Source organism: Lagopus muta, chromosome 4 (genome assembly GCF_023343835.1).
Source record: "Lagopus muta isolate bLagMut1 chromosome 4, bLagMut1 primary, whole genome shotgun sequence".
NCBI lineage: Eukaryota > Metazoa > Chordata > Aves > Galliformes > Phasianidae > Lagopus > Lagopus muta.
The window spans coordinates 3,701,559-3,714,567 of record NC_064436.1 but is presented as its reverse complement, the minus strand read 5'-3'; the positions used below and the strand labels follow the sequence as shown (position 1 = coordinate 3,714,567).

Here is a 13,009-nt window from a genome sequence, read left to right as displayed (position 1 = left end):
AGCACAGAAATTGCGAGGAATGAGTTGGAGACTCCAACAGGTCACAGTGAGCAAGAGCAATTGTCTAGTATATATTAAAATACTGCTTCCTAGTGGATAATTATTTTCACTGATTTATTTTTATTTAATTTCTTGATTGCACTAATATTGCATTAAAATATCTGTAAGATCATGAACAAGGCCTGTTTTTTGAAGCATTGAGAGATTATGTGTTTATTAATAAAGTGTAGGTAGTTAAATTATACAAATGCACTTCAGCTTCTGGCTAAAGAGAGCCTGATTTTATTGTTGTTATTTCTGCATAAGCTAGCACTGAAATTCTACTCCATATTGGAAATAATTTCAAGAAGGTATATCAGCCAGTCAAGGTAAGTCTGGACTATTTCTGTGATGATTCATTAACTCCCTACTCTTTCATTTCTTGGCTTGCTTTTACATTTGTGTCCATTTCTCACGCTACCTGTTGTATCTTAGTATATGTAATTCCCTTTCAATGTGCCTACCATAGTTTGCAGCTCTTGTTTTGTGCTCTTGCAGCTTCTGTTCTTACAATTTAAGCCAGTTACATAGAAGCAGTCAATAGCAGTACTATTGATGGTGTGAGCAATCGAAAAGCTCACATTTTATAAAGATCAAAAACTCACCACTGAATACAAAACAAAACACAGCAAAGCAAACTAATGAAATAACAATCATCTCAACAAACCAGGACTATGTAGACTCAGAATAATCTTGATATGAATTCAAAAACTACATTCTTATAGGTTTTGTGAGTTTGGTTTTGGGGGGGGAGGGGAATACTCTTTTTTTCTATCAAGCTATCTCTAGAAATGATTCCCTACAGCATTCACTGAAAAAACATTTGACATAAGTCACCCCTTCTCACAGTTCTTCACAAAAGTTGAGCGGAATGTTGAGGGGGAAAAAGAAAAGAAAAAATCAGTTGCTGCTTGGAAGTATTTCCGTGTAAAATAACTGAAAGTATATGTTAATAGAAAACAGACAAAAGAGGGAAAAAAAAAAAAGCTGACTTAAGTTGCTACTGCTGTTCAAACAGCTTTAGAGAACACGTACCAGAATAATCCAAACTTTTCATAGGGCTATATTTTATTATATGTTAAGATTCAGTTCAATGATAACAACCAAGGGGTCTCAGGATTTTGCTTTAGTAGATCCATTTCTGTGGAATTAATCATTCTCCAAAACTAGTAGAAATTATAAACCTTTCCAAGCAATATGTTTTGTATTTTGTAGATCAAAAAAACCTGTTTGGCTGGATGACTTTAGTACTAACTAAACAATAAGTAATAAGGCAAAAGTAAAACAGTGAAGAAGGAAAAGAAAATAATAAAAAGGAATATTCATCATTTTTTCTTCTAACCCTGAGTAATGTTTAGTGTCTGTATAGGAGTCATAATGCTATAATTTCGTTAGGGCAAAAGAGAAGAAATTGCCAATAGCAAAATATGCGAGTGCCATTGTGGTAGAGGTGGGGAAACGGGATCATCTGTGACTGCTGTGTAAACCATCAACCAGATTTTGAATAGAGCAGAAAAGGGGCCTCTTGCCCTTTGCATCTTCTGTCTGTGGCTGGTATCGCTTTCATTTAATATAATCTTTCACAATATTGCATAGCCTTTTTTCTTTTTTTTTCTTTTTGTGTGTGTGTGTGTGTGTGTGTGTGTGCTATTTTGCTTGTTAGTTTTGACTTTATTTTCATTTTGAATAGACTCAGTTTTGGAAACAACATCTTTGTCTTTTATCTGTTGGTCTTGCTTTTAGTCTTTTTTGTATGTTGTTTTATTTTTCTTTCTCTAGGGAATGGTTTTTTAGAGTGTGGTTGTTCTCTGCTCTTATTTGTTGTGAGCTGATTCCTATCACTCACCTTCATAGATAAACAGCCAAAGGCTCTGTTCTGACCTGCAGCATTATAGACTTTCTGCAGAATTTTAAGCTTAGAAAAATGTAGTGTTATTTCCATATTCCAGTATGAAATACAGATCACACCCCAGTGTTAATTAATAACGTTTATAGATTTCCACAGTTTATATGAAGAAAAGCAAGAAGGTGAAATGGAAATAACTTGGACTAGGTAATTTTCACTTGCTATTTTCTGCTTCTATTCTAGAACAGCTCTTCCTGAATGTTTAGAGAGGTTAATGAAATCCAGATTAGAAGTACTGAACTTGATTTGAAAAAAAAAATAGAAAAAGAAAAAAGAGAAGTTATATTCTTCCTATGAATAGGGTTCACACAATGAGGGTTTCAGGAGATACATTTTCGCCTCTCTGATTCAGCACAGTACACTGGTTTTTAGCTTGCCTACCTGGGTTTTTGTTCCCTGCAATTAGACAAAATTTAGAATTCAGGGAACAATAAAATTGTTACCATTAAAATAGGGTGATAATTCACACTTCTGTGCAATATTAGGCTATTTTATGATACTTGGAAGATTTTTATTGTAACAATAATAAAACTAGTAAGTAGGTCTTGAAATAAGGGGAGAAAATGAAGCTCAAACATGTACAGCAAATTTCATGCAATTCTATCATGAAGTCATGCTGCTACTATAATTTTCTTAATTCTATTTTTAAGAACAATCATAGTGATTTGGAAAACTCTCTCTCTACTGTATAAACATAATCTGTTTTCTCCTAAGCAGAAAGAATAATAGCTGTTAAATATGCTGCCATATTTAACTATATTTTTGATAGTGGAAGTATGCCAAGGAATTAGTTTCCTGCTTTTTAGGACTGTATATGTGACATTTGAGTGTATGTTGATGTTGATGCAAAACAGATTTTCCATCTTTTCTAATATTATTTGTAACAAGCATTAGAAATGTGCTTCCAGGTGATCCCAGTTAGCAGACAATAGTAGTCTTTTTTTCTTTCTATAGCTAATGACACTACAAAAATGAAATTAATGAAAGTAAATGCCCTTATGAAAAGGAAAAAAAAAATTAATTTTGCATATTATTTTCCTACCACAACTTTTGTTTGTCGAGTTCTGCACAGAATACTCTGTTTTCTCTCTCTGCATAAATAAATATGTATATCTAAGAGTTCTCTACTGGAATATTGTGTTTTGTTATATGAAATAACAGAAAAAAATAACGTGCAGAAAGTAGAAAACATTCTTTGCAACTAGAAGTTATCTTCCATGTTCCCAGACTTTCTCTGTTTCTTCAAATTCATGCATTTGAGATGGTGTCTATAAAGCCAATTACAGCGGCATCAGAAAGCATGAATAGCATTGTGTTGCCCCACTCGGTGGGTTTCAGTGAAGGTGAATGTTTTTCTATCTCCTGAGTCATGCCTCCCCTAGTCAGTAGGGCTCACTACCGTGATGTAGTCATCTAAGACTCAGAGGAATAATACACATTCTTTTATGGAGAGCTTTCTTAACAACAAATAATACTTGGAGATAAAATTGGCGTATTTGCTAATAGCAATTAATAAGTGTTAAAGGTAATGCAATACTATGCAATGGCTACTACAAAGAGTGAAAGAGTAAAAGAAGAGAAAAAATAGAAAATAGAGCAAGAGAGACAGACAGACAGTTATCCAAAACCAGCAAAGCACAGCAGTTCACCGCTCCTCAATCCAGCGATGTTAGAGGGTGCTGATCTTTGGTAGTTGTGGATTGTCCAGGGTTGTGGTGGTACAACAAACATACGTATTCTTACTTATAGTCCAGAGCGGTCAAGCCTGCTCTTTCAGAGCAACAGCTTCTGGATTCAGAAATCTCAGAAGGAGCTCTTTTGTTTTCATTTTCAAGGCTGTGCAGAAATCAGCAGAAAGAAGACGAAGCAGGGAAATGCTGGCTTCTATTTTGCCTTCATAGGATACAACAGTGTAATCCCCTGTATCAAGCTGGAAACGTTTGCTCCCAGGCCAAGTCTTCAGACAGAAAACACTCCAGGGCCTTTCCATTTGAAAGCAAACAGTTCAGAACAAATGCTTTTGAATGTACAACTGTCCGCACCACGTTTTGATTGTCTCGTGTTGATCTGGGATGATACATTCCTTATCAGTCCATACAAGAATAAGCACAGTAATAACATTCTACTCAGTTAATACCTTTGCTTGCTTTACTAGGCCTTTGCTTAAAAATTGTTTAGAGAGGATCATTAAGTGAAAAGTACTTCTACAAATAGAATATATGGAAGTAGGCAAGTGAATATCCGTAGAGGGTGAAGAGATAGTTACCTCTTAGAAGTCACAATACATCTTTTCTTACTCTCACAGGAGGACAGATAAGTGTGTTCAAGCAGCTGGACAAAAGGAGAATAAAGTTCTATGAAAGTACCTTCTGATTTTAGCAGAGCTTGTCTCCGGACACGAAGGAAAGAGGCGGAGACTGTAATTGTAGGTTAAATATAATGACCAATTCTATGCTGTAAGATTGAGTTAGTTACGTGTTCATCAGGTAATTACAATAGCCTCCACCAATTTGTTTGAGATAGCTCAGAAACTCTGTAGCCCAAACGCATATAAATTTTTATGCTCAGAATTTTTAAAGGTAGAGTATCTTCCTCTGTGTCAAGAGTATTTTCCTTATCATCACTCATTCCTGAATATGTGATAGAATGCAAAGCATCAAATTATTAAGTAGTTAAGCGAAAGCAGGATGGTCCTTTATGAAAGGGGAAAAAACCAACACAGCAGCAAACAAGAAGTAAACCAAAAATTACGATTCTTAATTAGTAAAGTCAGTTAAGAGAACTTCTTCATGCAAAGACAAGATCAGCTAGAAGCCACGATATGCCTTGAATTGCTCATTAGAACTGATGCAACTGATCTTATCTGCTCCTAAAAAGCTTGCAGCTATGATTCTGTGGCAAAACTATTAGTTTTTATTCAAAGAATGGCACGTATGCGCTTCACTGTATCCCCAGGCTTAAACATACCATGCTTTAACTACCAGTACACATGTTCTTTCATGGCAGACATATCACTTCGCTTATGTTTTACTGAATGCTTATTTTCTGATAGGCTTCTATTTCTTTGCTTTTTGGTTTAGTTTGTAGTTGGTTGTGCTGGGGGAGAAAGGTGCAGGGCTATAAGTTATTCTCACCTGCATTCAGTCTGCTTAATGCTTTGCAAATGTGAAATTACTTTCATGTTAGGGAAACCACATTTCAACTGCAAATATACTCTATCCTTCAGTGACAAAAGAATATTTCATCTCGACTAATAAAAAAAGTATTTGAAGCAGCTTCAGATGAAATATTTTTGTCTTGCTATAAATCTTCTCTGTGAATACTTAAAACTATATGTGTTCATTATAATACTGTATGTCGAAGCATCCACTTTTCTAAACAGAAATTGCCATGTGTATGCTTGTGTGTCAACAAATACCCTCACCCATCCATCTGTAATAAATAAATCCACTTAAAACAAATGCTAATGCAATCCTTTGGTTTGCTGCATACGCACGCATTAAAGTATATACAAGACTCCAAAGATAATTTATTTATTAAAATAGATAGTTAATTGTTAGCTTAGAACCGTGGGTAATATGCTGCACCAGAGCTGTAATCAACATTGTAAATGTCTTCAATGGCTGGGGAAGATTTAAGCCTAAAGATACTTGTCAGCAAAGATTGAAAATGAGTATTTCATACTAGTGACAATTTCTATAGTATCTAGAAAAATTTTTCAGACATCACTTTAACAGGTATTGCCTCTGGGGAAATTTTAGAAAAAGAGAAGAGTGGAGACACTTAGGAATTGTGATACCACAGAAATGATTATTTCCTGAAGCTGTTAATTTATCTATGTGTTGAGTTGAATGCACCCTACGGGGACTTTAGACAATGCTTAAAAATATTATGTCTTTGATTACTCTTACAGTAGTATACAGTTGAAGTAGTTTTTCTTTATTATTATTGATGTTGAATTGCAGAACTGTTCAAAGAGCTTTCAAATGGTTACGCACTGGAATAGGCACCCCAGGGAGGTGGTTGAGTCACCATCCCTGGATGTGTTTAAAAGCCATTTGGATGTGGTGCTCAGGGAGATGATTTAGCAGAGGGTTGTTAGAGTTAGGGTAGAATGGTTAGTTTGCGGTTGGACTTGATCTTGAACGTCTTTTCCAACCTGACCAATTCTATGATTCTAAATAATAACATTGATAATATTTGCCACAGTATCTAGCAATTCATACATTCTGCAGCTGAAGTCCCTGATGCGAATAATATTTGTCAGAAATCAGAGCTCCTATAGCGAAATATAATTGTCTAAAAATGGAGATAGATTTTAATCAAAACTACTTGTCTTCAGCTGAAGTAATTTCAAAGGATATGCATCCAGCCCGCCAAAGTGAGTTTTTAATTTGAAAAGTATGTATTATAGCGAAAAAGAAACTTTACCCGTACATTTTAATCCAGTAGAAAATGCTACAAATATTACTCATTTGCTGCACAAATGCTTCTCAAGTACAATATAAAATATGCACTAAATACTGAAAAAATTATTTATGTGCTTTCTCCTTGAAGGCAGTATGCATGTTGAATAATAAAGAACGAAATTCAGCCCCAAAGAATAGGGGAGCATGCTTCAATAGATTTCACAGTAGTGCTTTTACTTTGCAGATTGAAATGAAGGGATGTACTGGAAAACATAGCATAGGAGAAAGAGAAAATAAGCAAAAAGAAAGAATAATACATATTTCAAAGATGATTTAAAAATATGTTTTTTTAGCTGTAAAATCAGCACACCTAATGCCACCTGTATCACCCACATTGTAACATTAGATCCTTCCATCAGCGAGTAAAGTTTTCTGGTTGAAATGACAATTTAAGGGATGAAGTAACATTTTCCTCCAGTCTGCTGCTTGGAATTTTTTATTGCATTGTTACAAGTAGTTTGCTGAGTTTAATAGTTACTCCTGACGTTAATTCAAATGTTATATTCCTTTCCATGCTGCTTCAGTACCTGGAACAGCATACATTTAAAATGATTGAAATGAATTTCAGTGTCAAAATGTCATGATTAAGCCAAGGGGAAAACATAACTAAAAGAAACGTGAGTTTAAAGTCGAATGCGAAGAGAATAGGAGAGATGCTGCAGATTTATAAATGATACAGATAAAGAAATACAATTAAAAATATGACTGAACTGGGAACTGGTAATACTTTCTCAGGCTTTCTGCTTAAACAAATTTACACGTATAAAAAGCTTTCTGTGCAGATAAAATGATTGTTGCAATTTCTCTTTTACTGTAAGATAGCATACTAACTTTTAGCGAATTTCTAATTAAAAGCATAAAGTTTGAAAATTATCCCAAATTTATCTGTCCATTAAATTTTTTTTTAGATTCTCCTTCCCTATTTTGAAGGGAAATCTGTGAACGAAGAAAAGGTATGATTCTTAGTTGCTTTAAAATAGGAATTCCATTTGAACAGTATAGGAAAATGTTGGATAAACTGTTTTTCAAAGTTTCTTGATCAAAATTTTAAACCATTACTTTTTTACTTGATTTATTTAAACAGGAAATTTCTTGTAGTTTCGTACAGCGTTGATATATCGTAGAACAACTTGCATCAGTGAAACCTGTTAACAAGTTACAGACTCTGGTTTAGCTCCTCCGTTTGAAGGTTATTGGCACCACTGCTTGTCTGGAAGAACAAGGTATGTGAACACTCAGTATGTATTTCCACACAAAATTTGCTAAATTGATGCAATACATTTTTAGCATTGGTTCAGACTAACTCAATTCGCCTTTAACTTAGCTATTAGTGGAGCATTTCAGTTCCTTTGGACAATAGGCTATGGGCAGGATGGTCAAAAAATCTCTTTGAACGTCCCAGTTTTTACCACCTGTCTCATAATATTTGGTCATCCTTTACAACGCATAGTAACATTTGTTGTAGAAATTCTAAGCAGAGTACAGATTAAGATTCTTATTCGTATAATTCTCTGCAGCATTATGTAAACTAACCTTTCTGAAATGATACTCGGCTTAATTTCAGGTGTCTTCTTTACATTAATGTATTTCTCATTTCCATATTATGTATGTACTCCTCAATCATTTAATTCTTTCTTCAAAATACTCTGTAGAACACAGTTGTGAAACTCAATTTCATTTCAGTTCTATAGTTTATTTTTAGATATACTTGCCCAATTTATTTTCAGTCTAGCAAGATACTACAGTTATAAGTCAAAAAAACAACAATATCATTAAAAAAATCTCATTATATAGAAAATCACAACATTCACATCTCCATGTGCATATGATAGTTTAAACTCAGTTTTCAAATCCTGATATACACATATTGCCTTAAAGTCAGGACAAAAGGATCTCTGACTCACGTACGTGGAGATGCATGTAAGATTTGAGCATAGGTTTCATAATTATTTGAAGTTTTTTCAGGCATATGGCAGTAAGTAGGTAAATCAATAATGGCATTCCAAATAGTGATAATAAGCAAATCATAACCTAAGACTGTAAGCTTGCAAACCTGAGCACTCATGCATCATGTAAATTCTTCTAACTTTCTCATCTGCTTTAGACTGGTCCAAGTAGGAGCAAGCCATAGAGGTCAGAATGCATTTAATATGCTTTACCAATGTATTAGATATTAATCTTCTGATAGATGTGTAAACCTCATTCTAAATAATTTAAAAATGGATACAGAGTCAGGAAAAAAATGTAGTAATTCTCTTTTTGGGAGATGAGATGAGTATGGCTCATACAGGAGGCAAGTTATCTAAAGCACTTCAAGTCACCGTACTAGCTGAAATCATATTAAGTTAAATGAAATGAAATATATTCTTTTGCGACCAGTCTGAGTGTTGCCTGTGTTGCTGCTAACTTTTGAACTTAAGACTATCGGTTAGGTATTCTGTGTGACAGTTTTAGTGTCGTTTTGGCTTATTTGTGGAAAGAAGATTTTAAAAAAATACCCCAAAACAAACCAACCAAACAAAAAAAATAAAGTGACAACATAGAAGGACCCATAAGTAGCAATGTATGTGACAGGGAATATTTTCTGTCTTTCAGAATTACACGAGAGTAGTTCCAGAATTTAAAGCATATATCAGCTCGCATTGTGAGAATTTACCCAAAACTTTGATAGTGGTTTTTTTTTCCCTTCTACTTCCAAAGTAAAATATATATATTTATCTTTTTGTAGGGAGAGCAAAGGAAGGAAAAAGCAAGAGAAGGGAGTAACATAGGGACTTAAGTAGCAGTTTCACTATGGCAACTACTGCACCAAAGAAAATGTTGATTAATGTAAATCTGGAGACTAGGATGGAATAAAATAGCATAATTCTTCTTCCTGTTCCCCCCAAGGGAATATAAAACCTTCAGTTGCCATGGATAGATATGCGTTTCCTCAAGGAAAATGAGAATGATACGGGATGTTTTTATTATTTGTCCCCTATCAAAATACTGAGAAGCAGAATGCATTTGTCAGTCTTTGCCCCTTTGATGGCATGCGGGTCACTCAGTTTGCTCTCTTCTGCAAAATTTAATGGGAGCCCTGATATGTTCTTTTTCTAGGATCTACAAACTTACAGACTCTCTTTCTAAGAGATTTTATAGTACAGGGTAGACTGTGGGTGAACTTGGTTTATGGTTTCTGTTGCCTGAAAGTCCAAGGATGAATGGTTCATGCAAGACAGTAGGCTTTTATTCAAGAGCAGAATTGTAGCTGTTGAATAAGAATGTGTTTATTTAGGGTATTTTGAAGAGTTGCCTTTAAAATTACGTTATCCTTCAAACTTACTGCATACTGCCTGCTGTGTATTGGATTTATCTATAGTGATGACAGATTAAGCATGGTTTCAAATATTGATGCAAAACTTAACCTATATAATAGCAGATGTAAACGTGTTTGAGTATGTATACAGTGAACACAAATTGATGAAAAGTTCTTTAATGTTGATAAATGTAATTACAACTGACACGTTCTGATAGTCCAGTTTAGTAGGTGATTGCAGAGGCACACTCAGTCTTAAAAGTGTCTTAGTCATGGAAAAGCACATGAAATACAGCAGCATTTTAATCAGCTTTGCTGAGCTGATTAAACAGCAGTACAGCAGCTAGCAATCAGCCTTGCTAGCTGATACTAGCGCAGTGTATGGTTGGTTTTCTCTCTCCTTGCCACTGTGGATGACTTTTTTGTGATTACAGTTCTGACAACTGAACCAAGATTGCTGATAAAAGCCTAGTCCATAAAGAAAGGGGATGTTTATCTAGCTGATTTTGGATTTTCAAAGAGTCAAATAGAAATTAAAGTGTTAAACATCACTTTCCTCACAGTTTCAGTATGACAACATAAATTACAATGGTTAAAAGGTAAAAAGTGGGGCTGAGAACAAATGTCTTAGGTCACAGAAGTTTCAGTTTGGGAAGAAGTTTCACAGATGTCAGAATAGAAGTATAGCTGCAGCAGCCTGCTGGCTGCATTTCTGGCTCTATGCAATCTCTTTTTCTAAGCTGTTGTTGCACTCAAGTGTATCTGACCTATCTCTTCTCCTAACTGCAGAAAGTAATTCTCTGTAGAAAGTCACCAGCTATACTGGTACATGGAGCAGAATGAAAATGATAAAGTGTTCTCAGTGGGTGAAAATAACAAAGGGGAAAAAAATAGAAAGTGGAGAAAAAAATTAATTAAACTAATCATTTTCTTGTCCTAGACATCAATGATTAATTATGAAAAATAAAGCAAGTTCTGAGCATAGACAATGTGCTTGAAAATTTAGTTTTACTGAAATTATATGATTTGCTACTCGAAGACTTGATGTGCTGTCACTGTAGACATGGAAGAAAGAGAAGGCACTGTTATAATGATGGCTAACCAGGGTTCAGAACTAAAATGAACTGTCTTCAGATTCTGTTACATCTTCTCTGGCCAGATTAGAAATCTAAATGAAAGGATACCCTGTCAAACTTTTCTGTTGTCATTAAAAAACAAAAACAACAAAAAAAAAAAACAACCAGAAAACCAACCTTCCCTTCTAACAGTTTTGAGGAAAGCAAGCGCTGTTTCAAGGAATAAATTATTACTGCCTTTTTGAGTTTGTCCTGAAACAGATTGCTGTGCTATGGCATACTGAAATCCTTTTCAGATTTATATAGAGAATGTGGCAATTACTGATTTTTTTTTTTTTTATTTTGTACTTTTTTAATAGCTATTTCACTCAGGAAAATTGGACTATGGATATATGCTGTGACCAAAACCTGTGACCTGCAATGAAACGAAGAATATTCTTGCAGTCTCAAAAGGTGGATTCTGTTATTCAGGTAGGAGAACAGCAAAATATTTCTGTGCTTCCCATGGTGTGCATAACCTTGAGTTGTCCATGATCAGTTGTATTACGAGGCCATTGTCAGTCAGATCTAGGTGGTTAAGTACTGCAGTTATACTTCTGTTGCTCTATATGGATTCAAGTATCAGTACCTACCGTATGTTTATCTATTTTAAGGGATAGTTGAAGCTTGCTGAAAAATTATTTATTCATACCATATATAATTCCCCCAAATGGTAGCTTAATTAAACTTAATTAACTTAATTAAAAAAAAAAAAAAAGAAAAAAACTGTCATCAGAAAGAACTTAAGGACTGAAAATTGTTTTGGGATTTTTTTTTTAGGATCCCACTTTTTCTTTTATAAATTATTACGATGTTTAGAACATCATTAGCATCATTGAAGCTGTGTAGTGACACCACAAGGAAATAAAGTTGAGAACTTTCTCCAAGGTATTCCCAAGTTCATTTAATGCTGTTGTTTTAATGCTTCTTGCAATTTGCTGTGAAGGCTTTTATGCTCTAAAGTTTCAATCTCTAGAGGTCTATTAAATATATTTTTTTAATATGTAGGTATCTCTTCTAGATACAGAAGTTAGACAAAATTTATGTGCCATAAACTTTGTGTGACAGTAAAACCATCTAGTGAGAAGTTCTCCAGTTTATCCAGATTAAGGAAATTAAGACTAAATCTCCTTTAAAAGCAGGCAATGTCTAAAACATCCCTAATATACAAGAAAATTTATTATTTAATGCTGCTGTTTTAAGACTTCTTGCATTTTTCTTTAAAGGCTTTCATCCTCCAAAATCTTAATCTCTAGAGGTCTATTTAAATTACACTGTAGATTTGCAGGTATCTGCTGTAGAAAATTTATGAGAGAATTGCTTTTGAAATATTTCAGTGTGCTCTCTACAAACACACTAGGAAATCAGTTAGGGAATGTAAAAAAGTAATGAAAGCCTATGTAAATTTATTACTGTTTTGAAGTTTGTGTCCATGTGTTGGAGTAGAACATGTGTTACATTCTGCTTTTCCACCGTGCCTGATGGTGAGTCAAACCCAGAAGTTAATTTGGTGCGGAATAACTGCTCTATTTCTATGTAGTGCAATTACAGTTTCTTAGTAAGATAATTCTTAATATGACCTGCTGCACTGAATCATAGATGTTACTGATCGTTAAGACATACATAGTTTTATTTATTGCCATCTGAAGTGTTGATGAACTCACAGAATTACATGAAATACCATAGCTCTCATGGGAGAGTGAATGACAATTTGAAAACATGACCACCTGAGTTAAAAACAACCACAACAAACACCTAAAGTGAATCAGAATATTTTATTTTTTATCTATTTTCATTGTATATCAAAGAAATTAGTAGGAAGATTAAAATTAGGATCACCATTATTAATTTCCCTAGCTAGTAAACAATGGTCTAGGCAATGAAACAAAAAGGAAATCTAGAAGTCAATTTCTAAAGCAAATATACGTGAAAGATTTGTGTGATGGCTAGGTTCACTTAATATATAGTAGAACAGTGTAAAAACTAAAAAAATCAAACATATATTTACGTGCACTTTTCAAATGAATATCAAGATATATGAAATTAGTGTTTCTAGAAAGTGCACAATGTTAAAAATCCTAAAATGAAGACATAAAAACACAAGTTTCATTTTGAACTATTTGTTGTTGCTGTTGTTTTTTTCTCATCTACAGTGAGCTGTGGAGGAATAATCTGCTCTATC

General features: G+C 34.2%; 1 long non-coding RNA gene across 5 annotated transcripts in view; it reads left to right on the top strand.

Moving 5' to 3' along the window:
• LOC125692420 (uncharacterized) overlaps positions 1–13,009 on the top strand; it is a 59,526-nt gene that overhangs the window by 29,278 nt on the left and 17,239 nt on the right. For 3 of the 5 annotated variants that reach the window (XR_007376648.1, XR_007376646.1, XR_007376644.1), the window contains exons 4-5: positions 7,499–7,637; positions 11,148–11,259. This is a non-coding gene — a long non-coding RNA (uncharacterized LOC125692420). Of the gene's footprint in view, positions 1–846; positions 2,093–7,322; positions 7,368–7,498; positions 7,638–11,147; positions 11,260–13,009 lie in introns of those variants that run through there. The other 2 variants (XR_007376647.1, XR_007376645.1) reach the window with 2 other exon arrangements.